General features: G+C 41.0%; 1 long non-coding RNA gene across 2 annotated transcripts; it reads right to left on the reverse strand.

The window, feature by feature from the left end:
• Positions 1–3,369: 3,369 nt before the first annotated feature.
• LOC134288138 (uncharacterized) lies at positions 3,370–26,467 on the reverse strand. 2 transcript variants are annotated; one of them, XR_009997770.1, is made up of 3 exons: positions 26,113–26,467; positions 3,765–4,072; positions 3,370–3,697 (listed from the first exon to the last, which is right to left on the reverse strand). It is a non-coding gene; the product is annotated as an uncharacterized LOC134288138 (long non-coding RNA). The 2 variants fall into 2 exon arrangements; XR_009997769.1 differs by lacking the exon at positions 26,113–26,467 and adding an exon at positions 21,128–21,319.
• Positions 26,468–26,483: the final 16 nt, after the last annotated feature.

Consider the following 26,483-nt stretch of genomic DNA (forward strand, 5'->3'; position numbering starts at 1 on the left):
AGCAACAGAGCAATGGCGGATATTTCCCCAACCGTCCCGTCCGCCCTTAACGCAAATTTAAGTTATTCCACGGAAGACCGGGATTGCGTCAAAACAACTTAAATTTGGGTTGATTTGTAGTTCAGTGTATGATTTCTGTTACGTACACTGAAAATCAAGAGAAATTAAATTTGAGTATTTTAAAATGCACTTTTGAGTTCTTTTTTGCATCCTATTTCATTTGCTCTCTTTATTGTTGTCAGCAGAGCGAGCAGCAAATTAACTCAATTTTGATATTTCGTTGCGGGAAGCCAAAATTGAGTAAGGGGCATATAAAGACACTATATGCAAAGACACGAAATGTTCCAATTGGAATTCCAAATTTGCTGTCAATGTTATTCCAATCGAGCAGGAGACCTGTCAAACGCGCTTTAAGGACAAGGTATTTGGAGTATATTGTCTATCCGGTTGGAATCAAGACCGACATTCAATCAAAAATTGCCATTTTCTTGGTCCACAAGTGTCGCAACTGTTTCGCATCTAGTGCGCTGTGTTGCTGACAACAACGGGAAGGATGCGCACTACCTTTGACATGATTGAAAAACGTCGCGAGTTGGGTCGCGTCGCGACTTGATTGTGCGAAGTCCGGTTTGGTGGCGGCCCGACAATATAGCTCAAAATTTCTAGAGCACCGTTTTTTAGAACCGTTGAACGGATTAAGATGAAAATGCATCACGCTAATTGTACAGTGGTTGTCAACAGCGTGATGCATTTTAATCCAAATCCGTTCAACAGTTCTAAAAAACGGTGCTCTAGAAATTTTGAGCAATGTACTCCAAATACCTTGTCCTTAAAAGCTGAGAGAGAGGAGACAGCTGGCTTCGATTGCGTGCTACCTAATGTCAAGGAGGACCTGTCACAAACTGTCACCGAAAACCGAGCTATAATTGCACATTGGTGGTGCGTAGTGGCCAAATATCCAAAAGATTTTATTAAAATTTGGCTCCGTTTGTTGTGATCGCATATGTTAAAATAATGATGGTCAGTTTCCCTCAATCAGCGCAAAGAATTCATTTATTTTCCATGCTTTGTCGCAGCGAACTCAATATGCAAATCATTTTTGACCAACAATATATTTTCAAACCATTGTGCGGCGCACAAAATTGTAAAAAGAAGTAAGAAGAAAAAATGTAAACATCGTGGCTGTCAGTGAGCTGTCTCCTCTCTCTCAGTTTAAAAGCATTGCTCGACAGCATCATCGTCATGACGCGACAATCATCATCAACAGCAACAATCATCAGATTTCGTGTCTTTAGCATACAGTGTCTTTAGGGGCATAGTATCGAAAGTTGAGTAATTATAACCACAGAGAACAGACATCCAGGCTAGAACAAATTTCATTCGGAAAGTTGTGTAAGGATTTGAATCTTCACTTGAGTAAGGTTGCAAACCAATACACGATGACAACATTAACGCCACCAAACACCATATTGCCACAGTCAGTGGTGAATTGAAACATTTCAAGTGGTGAATTAAATTAGTATGGGAAATTAACCGATTGCAGCGCCACGCTATTGCCACTTGTGTTGCCGATTTCAAATGGTCGTTAAATTCCTTACACAGTTTCGGAACTGGACTTGGATGTCTGTTCTCTGTGTTATAACTGAGGTTTGAGTAGGGTAAGAAATCAAACTTTGAAATAGTCAATAGGGTCCTAAAATGAAAAATATTTTCCCGGTTTTGCTGCATAACACAAAGGAGCATGCTTTTCTGATCTCAATCGTATTTTTTTCCGATGGGCCAGAAATCAAAATTTCGCGACAAAAGTCAAAAAAGTTGTTTTTCTATGATCAATCAATTTCAGGCTCGAGCTCCTTCATGCTTCCAAAAGTCCACGATCTGGCTAGTTGGCCCAGCCTTATTATGATATACAGGACTTCGTATACAAACCGGTTTAGGATTCCGGGTTGTATCAGGGTGCGTGGTGTATTTTGGGAGTGTTGGGGTAGGATATAAAAGAAATGGAATTCGCTCGAAGAGCATCAGTTTTTGTAAAGCCAGTCATAGAATAAACATCGTTGTAACCGTATCCCTCAAGCCTTCTTACTTGGACAGCCGAACAATCAGCCTTTTACAAGGCCAATTGGCTTAAGTGTTAACACTTAAGAGTTATTCCGTCGTCGAGCTATCGTCTGCAGCACTCGTTCCTGCGGCCCTCTTCAGTGGGAAGAGTCGGCCATCTTCCGTCCAGTGTCCGTGATCGGACACTCCCCCCCCCCTCCTTTGCGTTACGTAATATTTGAACGAACCCTAAACCGTGTGTTGTAATGATCCGCATCTCTCTCACTCTATTTTTGTTTTCATGCTATCTGCCGTTTAGCCTGGGTTGAAGCGAAGTGATTTGTCAACCCAGACGACGAAGCAACGGATAGCATGAAAACAGAAAGAGAGTGAGAGAGATGCGGATACAAAATGCATAAATAATAGTAATTCCGTGTATACTTTTATTTCTGAGTGGACTATCAGTTCGTGTAGCCAAACGAGCATGACGTCACGAAATCAGATTGCGTGAAGTCATATTTGCTCAAAACGCTCAAAACACTCACGTGAAAACATACTAAAATCGTATTGCTCAACCATGTCTCCGCGAGTCAATGTCGAAACGAAACCGCCCAAACTACCCAAACTTGAGTTCTTGAGTTTGACCAGGCCCCTGACACGGCCTATATCAATGCATTGGAATTATGGTAGACAGGATGTCCTGGGCGCTAATAAATAGCGCCCACTGTCAGATGCGAAAACATCAACAACTTTTTGTTTAACGTTTATTTTGGTTTGTTGATCAATTTTTAAAATCAATTTTTGCATCTCAAATGATCACAAAACACTTCAAACTCGCTTTTATATTACACAGCAAAAAAAGTTGTTGAATATTACATCGAAATCGCTGCAACCAGGTCGTTACATCGATCGATTAATATTACACAGCCCGATGTACTCGACGGCTGTTGATGTAATAAACAGATCCGATGTAATTTTCGCGATGTAAATAAATTCGACGTACTTTCCACGATGTAATGGAGGCGATGTAAACTAAACCTATTGCAAAAGCTCCCTAAATGGTTGATTAAATTGGATTTTTACCTTTTTTGTTCAGATTTTAGTATAGTTGTTGGAAATGCAAGAACTATACAAAATTCAAGTCAAAAAAGGATAAAACCCAATTTAATCAGCCATTGAGAGAGTAGTCGATAGTAAATAAATGAAGAATGTTTACATCACGGTACGAATATGGTACCTAAATATATTTTATTTTTTCAATAATATACATGGCAGATGGGTATGATCGCCAGATTTGTTCTCTTCGTCATGGGTTTTTCGTCGACCAAATTTCCTGAAACTTGATCGTAGAATTTAGCTTGGTTGGGAAGGATTTGAGGCCAACTCAAAAGCTTTCAAAAAAGCCCCCATGACGAAGAGATCTAAAACTGTCGAAAACAATTTCATCTAATTGTACATAAAACACATAATTTTTTTTAGCTTTAAATTACAGGCATCGTTACCATACACCTACTCGGCCAGCATGTTAAAACAATAATTAATGGAGGTGCGCTCCTCGCTCTCTTGCAGAATGCTGATGTTCGCCATCTGCGCTTTTTTCGCGAACGCATTTCCAAATGTTAGAGGGCCGCGTTCAACACATGGAAGAGCAGGATCTCTGGAAAGATGGACAAAGCAGATCAAAAATCTGGTAGATTTAATACGTATAAAATGTGTCAGCTTACCTATCTCAACGGGGAATCCCGCGGAAGCAGCATGGTGACAAAGGGTTCCAGTCACGACACATGAGGACGGGCTCTATAATAGACCCCGTTTGTGCACTTTGTTGATATCGCTTGGGCCTTGGCTTAGGCAGACACGAGACATCGACGGTTCCCAGCTGGTAAATTCCCACTTCATCTCAACGTAGACGTCTGGCGTGTCCTGGTGGTGCTGCAACAGCTGCGAGGCGTGCGACAATCACTTGATGTGGCACTTCTGGACCTCCTGGTGATGATGTTGGCATCGCCGGAGAAGATCGCTTCCTGTACCACTGTTTAGTAAGAGAAAGAGATATTGATTGAGATCTTTTCATTACAAAATAAAAACAAAGAAGATATAATCAGAGCGCTCTAAACGGAACGGCACATAACAGCGCCTGTTCACCATAAGGGCGGGTGATCGACGTGTGAGCTCCAGTGAAGAACTCCAAGTTCAATTATGTAGGAGGTTGATATCCGGTCCTGCGAACCAGCTATTAAAAAGGATTGCAATGGAAAATCAGAAACAGAATATATAGTACAAACCGAGACCAACGGCAATGACCCCAGCGACAAACCAGGCTACCAACGTGAACTGCTCTCACTCAGGAAGTAGGGTAACGGTTGAATTTTGGACCCCTAGAGGACATTGGTTTGAATTTAATTCAAAATCAAACAGATTCAGAGGGTATTCACACATAATGATGATGTTAGTATGTTCGTAAAAGCCTCCACTGTCCGTTAAAAATACCCACAAGGTCATTTCTGGCTGAAAATTTGATGAAAATAACTGATTTTTGAAGCATCAGTTTTCACTGTTTTGGACACTCCAATATATTTTGGACCCTCTTCAGTATATATTTTGGACACCCGGTGTTTAAACTCGTTTGAAACTGTTTTGGAAGAATTTGCCGCTTGAATATGTTGGATCACATCCTAATTACTTGATTGACAAAGGCTGATTAGACGAACTTTGCGAAATTAATGCGCTAGAATGATAAACGTTTTTGTTTACATCTGCAAGTTTCCTCAGCACCGCATTCTCTTTTTGTAAACATGATGCGACACTCGTACGGATGACGAGATTGGCAAAAATTAATTTCAAGGCAAATAAGGATATTTCCAGTGAGGAAATGATTGCTGCCCGTGCAGAGCGATCTTATTTAGCGAATGATTCTAAAAATTTCCGTCATCTCATCATTAAACCTGTGTAAGTTGTGATAATAGGACAAAGGGGGTCCAAAATATATGGGGGTCCAAATTATATTGGTTACCCTACTGATAATGACAAGGACGCATTCTACGCACAGATTAAACTCAGATGTTTTTGGGTATTTCGACCTGGTTCCTGCTACGCTGTCTTCACTTTTCTACGTTATCCGGTAGAATGACGAACGCAATGATGTGGATGTTGTTCCTTTTCCTGCCAATTGAGGGTCCATTGTGAGTTGCCGTTCACCGATATCCAATTATCCGGGTCCGTTGGAGCTATGAGCTCAGAAGAGGATCAGTGCCAACTGCTCTCGGGCTGGGCAGAGATTGAATCCATGACGATCCGCTTATGAAGCTACCGTGTAACCACTGCGCCATGGACCCCGGCATTTTCCGAGGTTTCTCCGTGTTTTCTTCAGTAATATAGAGATGTCTCTTAGGGTTTTCTGTGGGCATTCCTGTTTCAGTCATTCCACCTAGGTCTTCAGAGGTTCCTTATGGGAAGTTTTCCAAAAATGTTTACTTGAAGGTTTGTAAGGTATCCTAGTAAATTTTTTTTTCCACGATTTCCGCTTGTTGACTTTCGTCCAGAAATTTATTCGGCGTATTTTTTTTTCTCGGAATCTCCGAATTTCTCTTGAGGTTCCCAAAGGAATTTCTCCAGAGATCCCTTCGGGTATTCCATCAAGGATTTATTCAGGGATTCTTCTATTAGATTCATAAACAGACTCCTTCACAAAATTTCATCCAGTTCATCCAGTAATTCCTTTCAGATTCATCTCCTAATTAATGCGTTATTTTATCCACAGCTTTCTTCAATATTTTATTCAGAAATAAATGCAGACATGCCATTTGGAATAGGTTCGTAGATTAATTCAAATTAAATCTTTCTCCTGGAATTCGTTCGCAAATTTTTCCTGAGCTTTCTTCCAGAATATTCTCAAGATTTCGAAGCGATTCCTTCCGGAATTCTTATTTGGAATCCTTCCAGAATACCTCTTGAGATTCTTTACAGAATTCCTCTTGAGTTTCCTTCAAAAATTCCATTTTATAATTCGTTTGGGAATTCCATATGATATGGTTTCCGGAATTTCCTAGGAATCTTTCAAAGCTTCTCTTGGGATTCCTTCAACAATTCTTCTCTAAATTCTTCCAAGAATTCCTCCCGGGATTCGTTCAGAAATTCCTCCTAGGATTTCTTCAGGAAATTTTCCCGGAATTCCTTTTATGTCTTTCTTACGCAATTTCTCTCGGGTTCTTTCGGGAATTCCTCCCCAAATTCGTTCAGGAATTCCTCCTAGGCAAGAGCTTACCCAGCTTTTCGATCAGGGGCGGGTGTTGTGGTCGACCGCTCTTAGCAAATTTATATACTTGCATTTAAATCTAAACGAATTTCTGGAAAATTAAGGATTTTTCTTTACTCATGCATTATGTATTCTAGAGCTCATATCATGGATCATTTTTTTAATAATGTCTACAAAACTTTCGAAAGAAATTATAAATTTCTAGTAAAATCCATACACAAAACTCGGGAGGAGATCCCTGATAAGTCCAATAACAATAATTGGTAAAACCCCTTGAGCCATTTCCGGGGGCATTACTGAAGAAGTACTTCGACAAATTTTTGGAAGAAGCTCTGAGGGACATTCTACTTACCCTCTACTTACCATGGTTGCTCTAGAGCACTATCGATTTTCGACGAACTCCGGACAAACGAAATTAGATAAATATGATGCAATAATTTTTAAAATATGATTATAACCTCATAAGGTTAACTTAACTACTGACTACTTGTTTCAATAGTTGAACTATTGATAAACAATCAAAAACCTATTGATATACAACCAAATTTTTTTTCATTGATTTCGAAAAATTTAGCCAATTTGCAATAACTATTGTTCTACCACTTTTTTCGGAAATGCTTTTTGGCATAGATATAGTCGTTCAAAGTCGTGGGAAGGAAAGGGTTAAGGAACACCCTAAAATCTTCTCGGAAAAACTCCTAGAGGAATCTTTGAATATTAATAAAATCAATGGATAACTTTTCGATAACATTTTTGGAGAAAAGAAATCTTAGAATATATTCTTGAAAGAATCGTAGGACAAACTTCTGAAGGAATTCATGGATGGATTCCTGAACAATCCCATGAATGAACTCCCGTAATATTTCTTAGAGATACTTGCGTAAGAATTTCTGGATGTCTTCTTGGCGTATTTCTGGCTCTTGTATGCATTCCTCTATAATTATCATAAAGAATTCTAATACAATTCACTAGGGGAATTTCTTTAGAGATGCTTGAATGTATAATATCTTCAAAAAATCTTGGAAACACATCTGGAAAAGATGATAGAAGGATTTATGAAATTTCTAAAGGAGGCATTTCAGGGGGCGCAACATTTTTGCGATATTTTCGTCTTTTTTGGGATATTTCGGAATGGCACAACTAATGTCCCTTCCCCCTGGTCTGGAGAAGTTCCTGAGGGAATCCTTGGATGAAAGTATAATTGGAAAAAATCCAGGCGAAATTCGTGAATAAATTCCTGGAGCAATCCCTGAGATCTCCAGTTAGCCTAGTGGTTAAAGCTATGAATCGCCAATCCGGAGACGGTGGGTTCGATTCCCGTTCCGATCGGATAAATCTTCTAGACTCCCTCGGGAATTCCTGGAAAAACCCCCGGAGGAATCCGTGGACTCCCTCTCTGAAGCAATTTCTGGAAGAATTGCTTGAGGAATGCCTGAAGGGATGCCTGGAGGAGTCCTTGGAGGAATCCTAGGCGAAATCCAATTCTTTGAAGAATTTTGAGGAATGACTAAAGAGGATTTCCTGGAAAAATGCCTGGGTAGAGAAATCCCTGGGGGAACTTCTGAAGGAAGACCTGGAGAAATTCGGAGAGAAATCCCTGGAGGAAATCCTAGAAGAATTCCTGGAGGAATCCCTGAAACAATTCGTAGAGGAATACCTGGAAGAATTTCGTGTGAAAGGCCTGGACAAATACAGTCAGGTTTTTTTTACGCGGTTTTGATTTACGCGGCCGCCTAAATGAAAACTCCATACAAAAAAAAATCATCGTCTTATTTTTGCATGATTCGTCGAGAAATGGTGAGACTTTTTTACGCGGTTTTTCTAAATTTGAACTGAGTTTTTTTTACGCGGTACGTATCCCCCGCGTAAAAAAAAACCTGACTGTACCTGAAGATATGCCTTGAGGAATTTCTGGAAGACCCTGGAGGAATCTTAGGCGAAAAAAAATGAGGGAATCCAGGAATCCCTGGAGGAATTCTTGAAGGAAAAAATCAAGGAGGAACGCTTTAGAAAATTTTTTGCATTAATTCCTGGAAGAAATTTTTGAGGGAATCCTTGAAAGATTTCTGGAAAAAATCCTGGAGGAATTGCTGTAGAAATTTCTGAAGGAATTCCTGGAGAAATTACTCCGATAATTCCTTGAGAAAATCTTGGACGTATTCCTGGAGGAGTCCCTGAAGAAATTCCTGGATAAAATCCTGGAGGAATTCCTGATTGAATTACTGCAGGGATTCCTGGAGGAATGCCTAGAGAAATTGCTGGAATAATGCCAGGAGGAATTCCTGTATATTTTTTTTGGAGAAATCTCTGGAAAAAATTGGAGGAATTCCTGAAGAAATTTCTGGAAGAATTTCTGAAGGAAACCCTGAAGGATTCCTGGAGAAATTTCAGGAGAAATTACTGTAGAAATTTTAAAAGAAATTGCTGGAGAAGTTTCTGGGGTAATTCCTGGAAGAATTCTTGCAGGAGTCCCTGAAGAAATTCCTGGAGGAATGACAACTAAGTTGCCGGGTCATTAATTGGCTCGGTAGCTTAGTTGGCAAAGCACTTGTCTAGCGAATAAGGGTCGTGAGTTCAAATCTCACCTGAGCTGTGGATTTTTTCCCAATTTAACCAATAATTTACCCATCTGTACATATGTCCGTTGAGTTATTTGAAATTCATAATTGACCACGCGGATTGGTATTACCAAAAATTTGCACTTTAGAGTGAGGAATTCCTGTTTGAATGCCTCAAGGGATTTCTGGAGGAATTCCTGGACAAATTCCAGGAGAATCTCCTGGAGAAATCTTTAGAGAAATTTCTGGTGAAATCCCTGCAGGAATTCCCACAGGAGGACTCCCAGGAGAAATCCCAGGAGGAAATTCTTGATGGAATCCTAAGGAGAGTTCGTGAAGGAACTCCTAGAAGAATCCCTGTAGCAGTCCCTGAATGTAGTGTCTACCTAAAGAGAGGTAGAAGCAGTCTTTCAAGAGCATCCTTCTACTCCATGATTCAAACAAGCATGCTTTGAAACAATCCCGAAAACCAGGATCGTTTTGGATCATGATTTTTTCCAATCTTAGAGTGCGGGATTCGTGCATGGGATTCAATCCCAAGATTGAATCCCTGCGTTCAAGTGCACTGAACAGGTTGGCTTGGGTAAGGATCTTTGACAGCGTTTAAAAATAATTGCCTTTTCTGGTGTCTCTCCATTTAATACACCGTTACCGGTGGTACGCAAAATGTCAGCAGCACACCGACTATAAACCCAAAAGCCCGTTGAGGAATGCAATATGAACTTAAATCGCTTTGTGTGGGAGAAAATTAGTGGGATGAATCTATTGAACTCAAAAGGAATCATCGTTCTTAGCCACCGTAGCTCTATCCGGCTCTAATGGGTAAACTGTTGACTAAAGTTTTTTTTTTTTTATTCAAGGGGGAAACAGGTATGTTAGATTAGGAAAATCCTCCTGGACGCTCTTTAAAATCATCAACTCCGGCAAAGATTAACCGTTCAAAATGTCTGTAGGAAACTAAAGAATGCTGTCATTGTTTGCTTCGAACTATCTGTTGTCTCGAAACGACTTCTCTGAATTGTGTCATCAGAACATTTTCCATTTTGGAACGCAGATTCAAGCATACTACAGACCCTGCTACAGACAATATTCTCCTGAGATGATAACAGGAGCAACTTCCAACAAAACTTGCTTCCCGTGAATTCTGTCAAACAAAATTTTCCTTAACACTCAACGAAATATCTATGGTAACACGATGCATTTTCACTCTTGTGGGAATCAATCAAGGATTGAATCATGGGATTCAATCCTCCCATACATGAGGCAAGATTCAATGACACATTCCACGCACCTCTACGCCAAGGGTGTGAAATATCAAAGTGATTGTTTCGCCCCAAGCTTTCCAGCATATGAAAAAGGGTAGATTCAATCTTAGGAAAACCATTTGTTTTACTTAAAATTTGACTGGTTACGTATTTAAATAGCTAGGTGAAGTAATAGCATTTTATGTAAGAAAATTGAAATTTTTCATTGATAATTTTCAAATATGCCTGCTGGCACGGTAAAGTTCGAAAATATTATAACTATTTTTTATTAATGTAGTATAATAACGTATATTTTATACACCCAAAGGACACTTTTCATAAAAATGGGTTTTGATATGTTTTAAGCACTTTTTGCAATAACCGCGATTTAATGGTGTCCCGTTACGAAAATAGTATATTTGTTGTAATAGCGAATTTATTACTAGCTTTAGAAAAACGATTTTCAGGATTCTCTTAGTACTCGTGGAGACCTTTCTTCCAACATATGGGTTACCTTGATCAACGCGTTATCTTAGGTGTTACAATGGGTGTGTAGATTTGGTGTCCCGTTACGAAAATTTTAAAGGCATTCATAAGTGGATAAATAAGTGTGGTTTGATCAAATATTTAACCAAAAATCTGTAACCGTGATGAAATGATATTATAGGGTGTATATATTTTCATTATCCTTCTTGGTATAACGCCCCTACTGAAACAAAGCCTACTTCTCAGCTCTCCACGGAAACAACGTAAACAAAGGGCAGGTATTCAAGTGGATCAGTATAAAAAGTGATGTTTTATGAAGTTTTATTATGACAGCATACTTTTTAAAAGCTATAACCTTTTTTACGTGTCCTATGAATTACCACCATGATGTATAAAATGGTTTATAGAATCACAAAGTGTCCAAAACTTGAAGATCCCGAAGTGATGGTTGGCATTCCTTCTTTACCCCATTCATCACCGTATAATTTACTTTTATGACGACAAACATATTTTGAAGCTTATGTTCTTATTAAAAAAAGTGTAAAATGCATCACAAAAATAGCGTAGCATTATTTTTTGTGATAACATAATTTAGTAACCGTTGATTGAAAGTCTAGCGACCTCCCTCTTGTCGTTTTGGTTGACAACTTTTTTTTTCTTCTCGAAATCCGTTTGTTTGTATCGTTACTGGTTGTCCTTAGCTAAATATCAACGGAAAGCCCCCATAATCGCATCCCCTCCAAAAAAAACTTTGTTCTCTCTAACCTCGACCAAACGACAAGTTCAACAGTTCCCCAAAACTAACATAGAATAAAAGAAAAATCCCCTTTGAAATGTAAAATTTATTTCAACGAAAATTGGTTCCTTTATTGCCAAGGCACATGAGCCTTCCAATAAAGGATTAAAGCAACATGCGACATATGCTTGAAAAGACTGTGTTGGAAGAATGTACTATAGATATCATTGAATCTTCTTCGGATCATTATAATGTTGAATGTGTAAAAACCGAGAAGATAGATACGTCGCACAACCATAGTTTTGGAGATACAATTAAACTTCACGTACCCGAGCCCCGATAACTCATTTTCAAAATGCTGGCATTTCGTCAATTTTCATTCGATTTTTTTTTTGAAGTCGCCCTCGATCGATCATAAATTGGTGCTTATTTATTACACTCAAATGGCCATTTTTTATCCGAAACCATTTCGGAGATATTCCGGATTGTACTGTGGTCAGGGGGTGGGGAAGGGATCTGTTTTGCCAAATGGCTAAAAGTGATTATTTCGTGTGTGTTGTGTTTGAGAGGCCCCCACGGAACCTGCTCCAGATGTTACGAAGCGGCCATATCAGTTGATACATTCTTAAGTCATTTTTTTCTATCCCATTCTTTCGAAATGAAGATTGATACGTCGCTCGGCATGTTTTGGTTACAAACCAGAAATGTTCCCGATGACACCCCCGTGGAACCTGTGCTAAATGTTCCGAGGTGGCCATTTAGTTGATACATACTTAAGTCTATCCACAGACAAACAGACGTAACACCTAGAACAATTTTCGTGAAAATCATCGCCCAGTTCACACTACCATCACCTGGTGGAAATGTTTCACGAAACACTGCGTTGTGCAATATCGTAAACAGAAGGCGCTAGTGTTAAACGTCAAAAGCAAATAAAAACAATGTGCCCGCCTTTGGTTGTGAAAGCGACAACTATGAAGATATAAAATGATCGTTAAAAGCATGGTCGATAGAAATTTCGCCAGTGTTACGTCTGTTTGTCTGTGGTCTATCGTTTCTGACTCAGTTATTCGAAATCATGAAGATTGATATGTCGCACGGCATGTTTAGGTTGAAAGCCAGAAGTGTCCCCAATGAGGCCCCGCGGAACCTGTTACGGGATTCCGGATGGGCCAACTGATTCAAATCTTGTTATAGCAGTTGTGTTTCACTATTCGCAACAAAAATTTCGTTGAAAATCGATGGTTCAAACACAACAACATACGAAATAATCACTTTTAGCCATTTTGACAACCCCCTGACCCTAGCACAATCCGGAATATCTCCGGAATGGTTCCGGATATTGCATGGCCACTTGTGTATAATAAACAAGCTCCAATTTATGATCAATTGAGGGCGACTTCAAAAAAATCGGATGAAAATTGGCGAAATGCCAGCATTTTGAAAATGAGTTGTAGAGGGTCGGATACGTGAAGATTAAATAAAACTCGAAACAGGTTCCCCAGGGCCCATTCCGATGGCCACCATAGGGCCAGAGTGGGTTTGAAGGACTATTGGTGATCTGCCGGACAGCTACTATCTGTCTGAAAAATATTGCCGAAGACACCAACATTCTATCTAGCAAAGCATTCAATCTACAACTAGATGACTTTAGCCGTAACGGGACACCATTTGCAAAACACTGTTTTCACGCGAGCGTAACGCTGCGCTCCCAAAACTAAATCAAGAATATTTCCAAAACCATACATTTCTCAGTAAAACTCACTTCGGTAATCTTGTTCGCATCAATCCAAAGAAGAAATGTCTAGAAGACTCTATTATTCAAAACTTCATAACAGAGCTAATATACGCATTTCAGATTGAAAATTTTAAAAAGAAGATTTCTGCGATGGTGTCCCGTTACGAAATGTAACATGTTATATAAAGTAAATTGGAACCAAAACCCCATAGAACAAGTATTGCATCAGCAAGTACATCTAATAAGCTTGTTATAAAACCTGTTAAACCATATGATCATGAACATTCTAATTGATTGCAGACGTCATTTGTTCACGAAAGTTAGTTCATCGCGGTGTCCCGTTACGCTGGAATGTGTCCAATGCATGCCTGGATCGAAACGAAACAAGCGCGTCGAATCGATCATGCTCCTATGGTTTTGAATCTCAGCAGCTCTTGGAGTGAGATTTTTTGAAGACTGGGTAGAAGTTTTGCAATGTCTACCAACTGGTAGTAACGTACTACTTCTACCTACTATCTAGGTACTACATGCCTAGACTTTCGCTGGTATAAATACCGGTGGGTATTGGACCATAGGGCAGAGTCTGCACAAGCCCTGGACTAGTGCAGACTTAAATATCTGGAGTTCTTCCTGAAAGATTAGCAGAAGTAGGGGTAGGCGGGGCAATATGGACACCCTAAGGTTTTTGCCAACTTTACCTGGCAAGATGTCAAACAAGTTTAGTTTTTTGATACATGTATCCTTCTAAAGTCTATTTAGCATCTATTGCATAAGAATGCTCACGAAGAAAAATGATTTATCCACTTCAAAAAATGTTTTGAAAAATGTTAGTTTTTCATTACCGTCTTCAAGCATACGGGGCAGAATGGACACCCCCCTGGGGCAATATGGACACTGTGATACTTGTTCAGTTGACAGTTCTGATAATAATGCCCTCCAGATAAGCAAGGCCTACTCAGCTATTTACAAAACTACCACATCTCCTTTTGTGTAAGAAGTAATTAACTTTCAATTGGCATTAAATGCATTTAGAGCTCCTTTCAACGTTTACTGTAAAATTTATTCAGACACATTTCTAGAAATTTGTTTTTTTTTAATGTGTGACCACCGTAAAGTTCTTTCATTATTTCATACCCGTAATCTACCCTTCACTAATTCTGAAAGAATTTTAACTCGAAACACCTCCTTCTTGAAGATATGATCATTCCAAAAGCTTTCTTTCGACTTAGAAAATGTCTACCAGGGATCGGTCAAGAAATCCATCGATCGATTCTTTCTGAACACTAATCAGGCCTAATTCGTATTAAATTTTCAATAATTATCCGAAAGTTAAGCAAATCATTATTACCTAGCCATCATATTTTGATCCGCTGCTTTGATATCGCCATCCTCTGCGAGGAGATCTTATTGCCAGCTCCGGCCGGAATTCCATCCGCCGCTTTGGCGTCTCCCTTATCTGAGGCGAGACATTATTGCCAGCCCCGGCCGGAAATTCATCCGCCGCTTTGGCGTCTCCCTTCTCTGAGGCGAGACATTATTGCCAGCCCCGGCCGGAAATTCATCCGCCGCTTTGGCGTCTCCCTCCTTTGAGGCGAGACATTATTGCCAGCCCCGGCCGGAATTCCATCCGCCGCTTTGGCGTCTCCCTCCTTTGAGGCGAGACATTATTACCTGCTCCGGTAGGATTTTCATCCACCGCTAAGGCATCTCCCTCTTTCGAGGCGAGATTTTTCGAATTCCCTCAAAGTCTGATCCGATCAGATGCTATCCGTCGGAAAGTCAGACTGTTCATATTTACCTTCAACTGTTGGCTCAATTTATCTTGAAATCTGTAGACTGCACCAGCAAACCTTCCGCCAACTGCTTGCTTCAGATCTTCAGTTCTGAAGTGTGGAGGACTCCATTTCTTTAATTTGGCTCACACCGACCATCTTTCGAATAATAATTATTCTTCATTCGTTGCTGCCACCAGGAATGTATTCCGCTTCTGAAATTCTTCGCAATGGGTTCTTCTCGTCGCCAATGTGATACTTGTTCAGTTGACAGTTCTGATAATAATGCCCTCCAGATAAGCAAGGCCTACTCAGCTATTTACAAAACTACCACAGACACCATGAGACTTTTACGAATTTCGTACATTATCTACACCTATAAAGTGATTTCATTACAAAACAACTTTTATGGATGAATAATACGCCGCAGTAGTTCATTTTTGTTCAGTTAATTTAAATTCAGGCTGTTTTGGATAAAGCTTCGTTTTTGTCGGCATGTACAGCTGTGCCTAGACCAACTATTTTCCACTTCTGTCGTTTTTTGACCAATTTGTTTCACCCTATGTCTACTATAGTGAACATTTAACCGAAAATATACTTGTAGTGTCTACCTAATGGTTGTGCGCATAGGATATCTACCTACATGAAATACTATTCATAACAATACCTAAACGTCTAGGTATCATTAATTATGTCTACCTAAGGTAGTATAAATACGGGTGGTCATTGGACCACACAGCAGATACGGCACAAGCCTTGGACTTGTCAGCATCTTTATTATCCTTCTTTTGAAGGATATAAAAATACTGAAATCGAAGAATATGGTTGGTTTGTGATTTAGGTTATATTTTTCCCTTGCCGCTTCTTTCAAAAAGGTGAGTGTCCATTTTGCCCCGGCAGCAGAAGATATTTCCAAACTTGATTTTTGATATAATAAAGAAGAAAATATAAACATGTTAAGCATGTAGATACAGCAAAACTACTTGCATGTGTTCTAGAAATATTAGGTTTTAATCGACCTGCAATAAATGATTCACTAAATCTTATTTTAGATGGTGTGAAAATTATAATTTCCATGCACAAAAAACGGAGGACACAACTTTTTCGTGTAAAATCAAGTATAATTTTAATTTCGAATGTTTATTTCCTGAAACTACGTTTTAGACAAATGGACTATATTCTCCATTCATTAAAAGTTCAAAAAAGTTTGCATATTTCAAAATATTGAGGGTGTTCATTCTGCCCCGGGTGTCCATAATGCCCCGCCTACCCCTATTTCCCGAGTAAATCTCTGGAAGGATTATTGAAGAACTCCATGGATAATTCCGCAAGCAATACCATGAGATATTCCTTAGAAAACTCCAGTAGAGCTTTCTTAACGAATTCATCGAAAAAATTCTGAACAAATCCATGTCGCCAGTACTTTCTGGATAAATTATTTAAGGAATTCATGGATGGACTTTTAAGAGATTTTTTGTACAAAATGTTTAAGGAATTCCTGGATTCATTTTAGAATAATCTCTGGTAAAATGTTATTTCTCGAATAAACTTCCGCAGAAATGCATCGATTAATTCCAGATGGAATTATTGGAACAATTTTTTCGAATATATAAAGAAATCCTTGAAAAAATCTCTAAAAGGATCTTTGCTGAATTCCCTTGGGAATCCTTAAAAAAATCTTGGAAGAATCCTCGAAAAATAACATTGGAACAATCACTTGAGGAAACTCTAAGGACATTCTAAGAGAAATTCCCGGAGGAATGTCTGGTAAAAGCCCTAGCGGAAATCATGGAATTTCTGGGGCAATCCTTACTTGAGTAACATATGGGAATATGGAGGAATTTGTGCAGAAGCAGGGTCTAGGATCATTTGGGCAGGAGCACCTATTTTGGGCACTTGCTGCCATAGCTCAGTCAATTTTGAACCGAATTGACTTGATTTTTGAGACCCGATCAGATACAATCGGCTTGAAATTGACTAAATTATAGCGGCAAGTTCCCAAAATAGGTGCTCCTGCCCAAATGGTCTGCCAGACCCTATCTGTACAAATTTCTTGGGAGAATTCCTTAAGGAATCCCGGGGAGGAATTCTTGAAGAAATCACGGGAGAGATTTCTTAACGTATCTCGGGAGAAGTATCTGTAGGAATCACGATAGGGGTTCCTGAAGAAATCTCGGAATCAATTCTTGAAAGGATGCCGGGGAAAATTCCTGAACAAATCCCGGGAGGAATCGCGGGAGTAATCAATGAAGTAATTCCGGGAGGAATCCCTAAAGAAATTCCTGAAAGAATCCCTGAAAAAAATCTCGAAAAGAATTCTTAGAAGGATCTCGGGAGGAAGTTTTTAAAGTAACCCGAAGAAATTCCTGAAAACATCTTGGGCGAAATTGCGTGGAAGGATCTCGGTAGCAATTTTTAAAGGATTTCCTGGTGGAATCCCTTAAAAAATCGCGGCATTATGTCTTGAAGAAACTCATGGGGAAATTCCTGAAGGAATTTTGGGAGGAAGTTTAGAATAAACCTCTGAATGAGTCCCGGGAGAAGTCTCTGAAAGAATCACGAGAGCGATTACTGAAGGAGCCCCGGCAGGAGTTTCTATAGGAATCCCGAGAGGAATTCCAGATAGAATCGCAAGAGTAATCATGGTAGAGGTTCCTGATGGAATCTCGATAGGAATTCCAGAAAGAGTCCCCGGAGAAATCCCGGAAGAAATTTTTGAAGGAACCCGGGATAACCTTCTGTAGATACTACAGCAAATGTCTGTATAAAACCTAGGTAGAATTCTTCTTCTTCTGAAGGAATCCCGGGAAGAATCCCTGAAGAATACCCGGGAAGAGTTTTTGAAGGAATGCCGGGAGGAGTTCCAGAAATAATCTCAAGAGAAAACCTGGGAGAAATTCCTGAAACAATCTCGGGATAAATTCTCGAAGGAATTACTTGAGGAATCCTGAACGAATTCCGGAAGAGATTCCTGAATGAATCCTGGAAGGGATTGCTGAAAATTCATGGGAGAAATTCATGATGGAATCACTGGAGGCATTCCTGAAAGAATTCCCTAAATAATCCCTTTCCTGAAGAAGTTCCCGGAGGATTTTCAAAAGGAATCCTTGAAAGAATTTCTGAATGAATCCCAAATGGAATTCCTGAATAAATCTTGGGAGGAATCACTGAAGGAATCCCACGATGAATTCCTGAAGGAATCCAGGTATAAATTCCTGAAAAAAATGCGGGAAGAATTTTGGGAAGCTTTCGATAAGGAATGGAGGAGGAATTTCTACAGTAGGCCGTCCCTTATTTTGCAAAATTTAGAAATGTTATAAGTTCGTTAGTGGAAAATGATCGTTTTAGCTAAAAAATGTCAAAATTTGAAGTCCGTATCTCAAGGCTAAGTGGTCCCTCAAGTGGCCTAAAGTTGTCAAAAATTGTATGGGACCAAAAAAATATGAAATTTTTTTCGACAAAACAAATACGCTATTCCACTAAAACCGGTGATTTTAGGACCCTAAAGGACCAACAATGTGCTTAGATTTGCGATATCTTTACTCGTTTCCAAGATATTTTTTTTTATCTGTATTAACGAGATTTTTAGCCCTAGGCTAGTTCATCTCGGGACCCACGCTTTACTTCCCTTCCGAAGGAAGAACTCACATTTTGCGAGTTTGTCGGGAGTGGGATTCGATCCCAGGTCCTCGGCGTGATAGTCAAGTGTTCTAACCATCACACCAGGTCCGCTCCACGTTTCCAAGATATTGAAAAAAAAAACAACTGTAAAGTCAGCATTTTTGACCATTTTTTAAGATTCCGAAGGAAACTAACCCTATTTTGTTCAATAACTTAAAAACGAGTAGAGATATCGCAAATCTAAGCACATTTTTGGCCCTTAAGGGTCCTAAAATCACCGGTTTTAGTAGAATAGCGTATTTTTTTTTGTCGAAAAAAAATTCATATTTTTGACAACTTTAGGCCCCTTGAGGGACCACTTAGCCTTAAGATGCGGACTTCAAATTTTGACACGATCATTTCTTAGCTAAGCCGGGGCCCGTGGCGTAGTTGGTCACACGTTCGCTTCATATGCGGATGGTCATGGGTTTGATTCCCAGCCCCGGCACCTGCAATTTTTCGTCAGTTGCTTTTCCCCCGAGAGCAACTGACACTGACCCTCTTCTGAGCCCCATGGCTCAAACGGACCCGGATACCTGGACATCGGCGAACTGCTACTCATAATGGACCTCCAATCGGACTGGAAAGGAACAACGGTCATCCATCATCATCCTTGTGCTCATCATTCTACTAGGTATAAAGTAGAAAAAGTGAAAGCAGCAGAAAGGCAACCAGTTCGATAAAAGTAGAATGTAATCTAGGCGCTGTACAAAACAATGTAAGTGTAGCTGTCAATTGAAATTGCTCACGTAGTGCCCCAGTGGACAGTAGAGCTGTAAATTAGGTTAAGTGATTAACAATAAAAAAAAAATTTCTTAGCTAAAACGATCATTTTCCACTAACGAACTTATAACATTTCCAATTTTTGCAAAATAAGGGACGGCCTATTCTACAGGGAACCCGGGAGGGATTATTAAAAGAACTTCGGGAGGACGAGTCCCGGAAGGGATTCCTTACCGAATCCCGGGTGGAATGCCTGATGGAATCTCTGTATGAATTCTTGAAGCCATCCCAGGAGGATTCCCTGAATATATCTCGGGAAATATTCCTGAAGGAATCCAGTGAAGAATTTCTGTAAGAATTCCGATCAGTGGCGTCGCGTAACCTCACTTTTGAGGTTACGTAGATGAAATTCCTGAAGAATTTCTTGAAGGACTTCCTGGATGAATTCTTGAACGAATCCTGGAAGTGATTCCTTAAGAAATTTTGGAAAGGATCCGGACGGAATCCCGGAAGGAATTTCTGAACGAATTCCTGTAGGAATTGCTGAAGGAATCCCGGGAGGAATTCTTGATGCAATCCAAGGAGAAATTCCTGAAGGGTTCCCTGATAGGAATCCCTGGAGAAATTACTGAAGAATTTTTTGGGGGAATTTCGGAAGTAATATGAGATGAACCAGCCTAGGGCTGAAAATCTCAAAAATAAAGACAAAAAAAAAATCGGAAGGAATCTTTGGGATTGTTCCTGAAGAAATTCCTGAAGGAATCTCGGAATCTTCAGGAATCTAAAGAGGAATTCTTGAAAACCCTCATTTGGAGTTTTGGAATAAACCCCGCAAGATAGCGCGGAAGCAATTCCAGGAATGCCTGGAGAAATTTCAGAAAGAATGCTCTCTGGATTCCCAAAGGCATGTATGCAATTGCATTGGAAAAAATGTTGAAGGAATTCCTAGATAAATCCTAGAAATAAGCTGATCTCTGGAGCAATCCCTAGCTGAATATTTGAAAGATTACATGGAGAAAACTCTGAAGGAATATATGAAAAAAATACCTGAGGGAATCACTGAAGGCAATCCAGTGAAAACTCGTGGAGGAAATCTATGATGCATCCCTGCAGAAGTATCTGTAGGAACCTGTGAAGAAATCGTGGGAGGAATTCCTGAAGCATTTATCGGAAATACCTTGAAACAACCATTATCGGAACCCCTGAAAACTGGAGGAACACACAAAGGAATCCTTTGATAAATTCCTGGAGGTACTCCTGAAGAAATACCTGGAAAATTTTCTGAAGAAATGTTTCCGCTATCAACTTTTCAAGAAATCTTAATGTCCACTCTATTTACAACATTTCATTGCACAAACGGATAATTAATTATATTATCATACAAAAAATGTGGAAAGATATGCAAACATGACTAAAAGTTAAAAAAAAACTGTTGAAAACTATGGAAGCGCTCATGGGGTACACACTAAGCTGAGAGCAGGTTTAGTCTCAGTTGGGATACTACATTAAGAAGAAACAAATCATTAACTACACGGAATCTGATGAATCGACTAACCATTAGCGACGCAGAGCGCCGATTGTCATCCAATTGTTATGTAAGATCCGTACAGTATTAGCTAGGTAAAATAAAACGAATCCTACCGAAAGTATCAAAAGGTACAAAAGTTCAAGTTAATTGGCATGAAATTGCTTATAACTCACGCAACTGCCCCAACAATAGTGGAATCGCCCATAGCGGAAAGTGGGAAGCGGGTCCTGTCTGCCCAAATGGTTCAACACCTAAGCTCTATAAATATCAACAATTCTAACAATCTCCAGAAATCGTTTTCTCGTAAACTAATGTTGCATACATTGTCTAAGGAATAAAATGCAGAGTAATGCTTTTATGGGGAATAGTATAGGTTCTTTGGCATACCTGCAAATGGATAAGGACGATGAATGGAATCCTCTGTAGGTACCCTTATTCAGGCCATTCCGGTATTCAAGCCGACCTCTTCGTAGTCTTCCGGAGCAACGTGAAATTCACCATCCTGCAGAATCTGCTCGGCGGAATGCTTTGCGGATCTAACGGTACTGCTGGACAACGTACGTATGGCGCGCTGGATCATGATCAAGAAGTCTGGCAACACTGGCCCAAAGCAAACGCCGGTTTTCGCGCTGTCCTAAATTTTAATAAAACCATAGTAAAAGTACTTAATAAAAGATACTAATACTTCCGGAACGTAGCTAAGTACCGCGTCTACCAATTTCCGATCGCGTCGCGACAGTCCGTAACGTACCGCATACTTTCCGAGTGTAAAACGTTTCCGACGGATTCTAACCCTACTTCCTAGCGAAAATTTGGACTTTGTTTTGGTTTGCTTTTCTATGCAACACCAGTGAAAACACCCGGGAAGTCGTCGTAAGGTAGTGCTCGTAGTGCCAATATCATGATCAACGAAGATACCTGCAGCAGCTGTGGTCGTGCAAATCCTCCGACGCGCAGAAGAGGAAAGGGAAAAAAACAGGAACCGAAATCAGACGAAGTAAGCTGGGTTTGCTGCGACAGCTGTCTGAAATGGTTCCATGCAACATGCATTTCGGTTAACAAGCTGGTCTTACCAGAGCTTAAAAACTTCTGGTACTTTTGTCCATCCTGCTGCTCACAAGGTAGTTTAATTCCCAAACCAAACGAAGCAATTTCTGGCCCCCCTCCCGACAGTAATGTCTCGAACAGTGCGCACGAACTTCTGTCGAAACAAATCACCGATCTATCCACGGAGCTGCAGAAGCTGCGAGAGGAAGCTGAGGTATCCCGTTCGTGGTGCAAGAAGCAGCTCGAACGTCTCCAGAACTATGTCCGGGAAGCAGACAGAACACACGAGCGGCACTCAGCACAAGCCAAGTTTCTAGAAAATATTGAACAGAAACTCGAAATCATCGAATCCGGAGCTAAACTTGCCAACATAACCTCGCATAACATCAACTGCGTCAGAATTGCCATCAACAAGATTCCCTACCGATCCGATGAGAATCTAAAAAGCATCGTAAGTAAAATTTTCGAATTCCTTGGAGTATCCCAGCTTGTACCGTGCATCAACAAGTGCTTTCGATTGCCTGTCCGAGCTTCGAAATGGTCCGACCGTTCAATCACCCCTACAATCATCATCGTACTTGACAGTAACGAGACGAGGAACACTGTTCTTCGGTTGTACTACAAGAAGCACAGGGATGCAAAGCTGTCGATTCTTGACAACGGCCTGCAACTAAACTACCGGTTTACCATGAACGAGGCTCTGTCACTTTCCACTTTCCGCATACGTAACCTCTCGCTTAGGCTGAAGCAAAGGAAGATAGTCAAGTCCGTTTTCATTAGGAATGACACTGTTTCTGTTCTTCTTTATGGTCAAGAGGAATACACACTGGTCAGCAGCATCAACGAACTCCTGGAACTCACCAACTCTGTCCCCACAAACGACGACTCTTCGGTGTTCTTCGACGCAGTATCAGCGGAAACTTCCCACGTCTCACCTCCGTAGCAGCACTACCTACACGACGACTCTTCCACCCCCACTATATAACGATGACAACAAACACTAAGCTACTTCGAATTGGGCACCTGAATGTTCGTAGCCTCGAACGACATATTGACGGTGTCAAACTAATGCTCGACCGAAACCAATACCATTTTTTTGGTGTTACCGAGACCAAACTCAAACAATCCTCCCCAGTCGGACCGATTCGTATTCCCGGGTACAATTTTATTAAGCACGCATTATCTTCCGGACGTGGTAGGGGTACCAAAACCTGCGGAGGCGTAGGAATTTATGTAAGAAAGGGTATAAGAGCAGTGCCTATTGTGAAGTCTTGTTATGATCCAGCGGTTCCCATTAGCCAACGGCTCGAGTACCTAGCCGTCCAAGCTAGAATCGGCGAACTGAACACCTGTATCGTAGTATTGTACAACCCATCTGGAAATAGTACACATTTTGCACAACAATACGAAAAGCTCTTGCTTGATCTTCTGCAACACCATTTCGACCGGATTTTCCTAATAGGGGATTACAACATTAATGTCGCTGCCAGTCAACCCACCGCAAATCTGATCGCCTTACAACGTATACACGCTACCTTCAATCTGACTGTGCTGCCAACATCTGCCACGAGGATAACCGAAAACAGCTCCACCACGATTGATCTACTTGTGACCGATCACCCCCAGTTCATCAAAAAATCCAAAGCAGTCAGTGCAAATACCATATCGGATCACGAAGCTGTTTACCTGGTTGCCGATGTACGCGTTCCAGTGGCCGCGCCACAACGGATTCAAATACGAAACTTCCGCGGAATCGATCCCCTGTTACTTCAAGCAGACTTCCAATCGAAGGACTTCCGGAACTTCTACGAAGAACAAGACATCAACAACAAAACACAACTCCTAAACACTGAACTTCGAGCGCTGCTGGATCGACACGCCCCAGAACGAACAATATGTGTTCGGGACAAGCGCACGCCGTGGATCACAGACGAAATCCAAAACGCAATTGCCATACGTGACCTTGCTTACTCTCTCTATGTGCGGAATCCGAATCGTACCAGGGGAGATGCGCAATGGCAAGAGTACGTCTCGAAGAAGAGCAGAGCCTACACCTTAATTAGCGCTGCGAAAAAGAGGTATGCTGAGACGCAGTTCAGCAGCGACCTTCCAGCTAAACAACTATGGAGCAATTTGAAGCGGGAGGGGATACATAATAACGCTAAGACAAACCGCGCCGTTGAAGAGTTTGATCCCGAGCAGCTGAACCAGTTTTTCTCCGAGGGTCATCTGTCAATGCAGCACGGAATCCCTTGTCCAGCATCAAGTATCGATGAACCTGCATTGAATGAATCCGAAGGTGGCTTTCAGTTCCGACAGACCAATGTGGAAGAAGTTTGTAGGAGAATCAATGAAATCGATACCAACGCTAAAGGAACCGACGAGATTCCAATCTCGTTCATAAAAATGCTCTCTCCGTTTATCCTACCGCTTCTTTCGCACCTCTTCAACGCAGTCATCCAAGCCCAATCATTCCCCTCTGTCTGGAAACAAGCTGTGGTAACACCCATACCTAAAACGTCCAACCCAACTTCTCCTAAAGACTTCAGACCTATCAGCGTCTTACCTGCAGTGTCCAAAGTTTTCGAGAAAATTGTGCTATCTCAAATAACCGTACATCTGGAATCAGCCAACCCTTCTCCTCTAGCCAAGCACCAGTCTGGGTACCGGAAAGCCCACAGCACTACAACGGCGCTAGTGAAAGTCACCCATGACATCCTCAACAACTTCGACGGAGGCGGATGCACGGTAATGGTCCTTGTCGACTTTTCTTTGGCCTTCAACTGCGTCAAACATCATCTGCTGAAAACGAAGCTGAAGAGAGAATTTGGTTTCTCGGACTCGGCTTGCCAGCTCATATCATCGTTTCTGGATCAACGAAGCCAACGAGTCAACCTTGGCAGTAGCTCATCGACTCCTCGGGTACTAACGGACGGCACACCACAAGGCTCTTGTCTCAGCGCGCTGCTGTTCTCGCTATACATCAACAGCCTGCCTAGCGTTATTAGATGCGAGTACCATCTGTACGCAGATGACCTACAGGTGTACGTTTCGGGGCCGATTAGCGAAGTCAACAGACTAGTGCAGTTGATCAACACCGATCTCGCCGCGATCGAACGGTGGGCTACAAAAAATCAGCTTTTTCCAAACCCCAAGAAGACCAAAGCAATAATCTTCTGCAAAGTAGGTGCTGTGACTCCACAAGACGACATCCGGTTTTGTGGTGAGGTCATTGCGCTTTCGAATGAAGTAAAAAATCTCGGCATCATTATGGACTCAAATTTGAAATGGGGTGGCCAAGTAAACGAGATTACCAAAAGAGTCTACAACACGCTGCGCACATTCAGACGATTTCAGAAAGTACTGTCCGTTCAAACCCGGAGAAAACTAATGCAAGCAGTATTAATACCGATCTTCACCTACGCCGATGTAGTTTTTTTCCCTGGACTCTCAGCTGCGCAAAGAGAGCAACTAAATCGCTGCTTCAAGTCGTCGGTGAGGTTTGTGTACGGACTGCGACGGCGAGACTCAACTCAAGTGGTGCGGCACACAATACTTGGGTGCGAGCTCCTAGAAAACTACCGTCGCCGTGTATGCCACTTCATGTACGGTGCGTACCATGGCAGTCATCCGGATTACATCCGACAGCACACACCAGTAGGACGAAATGAGCGAGCCAGGTCTTTCGTTCTGCCACATCACACCACCAGCGCTCGGAAAGGTGTTCTGGTGTACGGAGCATCCACCTGGAATTCCCTTCCGCTCAATGTTAGGCAACAGTCTTCACTAGCAGCTCTTAAAGCTGCGCTCAACAGAGACAACTAAGAATAGCTTGTACAATCAGATAAGATCTAGTTTACTATATTGTTTATTTTTAATGTGTTTCTAGTCCTTGACTTGGTTAAAAGTTAATGTAACTGACAGGTTTACGTTGAATAATAAATTACAATTACAATTACAATTACCATCACTACCAGCTCAGGGGACCGGTTTGGCAACTGTCACGAAAAACAATGTCTTCTGTCGTGGCGTCGATGGTGTTTTTACGGGCTATTTTTCCACGATGAAATCTACGAATGACCATGAAATTGTCGCGGAAGAAGTCATAATTGTCCATTTCGAGGGCCAGGACAAAACAGGAGCAGCTTAACAATGATTTTCTCTCCGGGTTGGCCATCAATAGACGATTATTGGTCGAGTAGAGGGTTCCGGCAGGTTTTTAGTACCGCGTCGTCGATACCGCAAAACTCTAGTTGGATTTACCTATTTGGAGAAAAAAAAAATTGATATTGATAATAATTATGTGATAGTTTAAAAAAACTTACCTGAGCAAGAGTAACTCCAATAATTATTGGAAAAATCAGGAAAAACACACGACCCGACGGACTCGACGACCGCAAAACGCGAAAAACAAACATGGCAGCTTGCTTGTCTGCGCATGGTCGATCGCCAACAATCAGGGCAGTGTTGCGAGATGTCATATCACATCATAAGAGGATGCGATATGGCATTGATTCTGTGTAATTTTACACAGCGTCATCGCAACCACTTGGTTGCAGTTGTTTATGTGTAATATTCACATTATTTTGATGTGAATATTACACAAATACAACGGAAACGAGAATGGTTACGGTTTTTCTGTGTAATGTTGAGCCAGATGTAATTCTACGCAAAATCGGTGTGATAGTACATCTGA

Source organism: Aedes albopictus, chromosome 2 (assembly GCF_035046485.1).
Source record: "Aedes albopictus strain Foshan chromosome 2, AalbF5, whole genome shotgun sequence".
NCBI classification, from domain to species: Eukaryota; Metazoa; Arthropoda; class Insecta; order Diptera; family Culicidae; genus Aedes; species Aedes albopictus.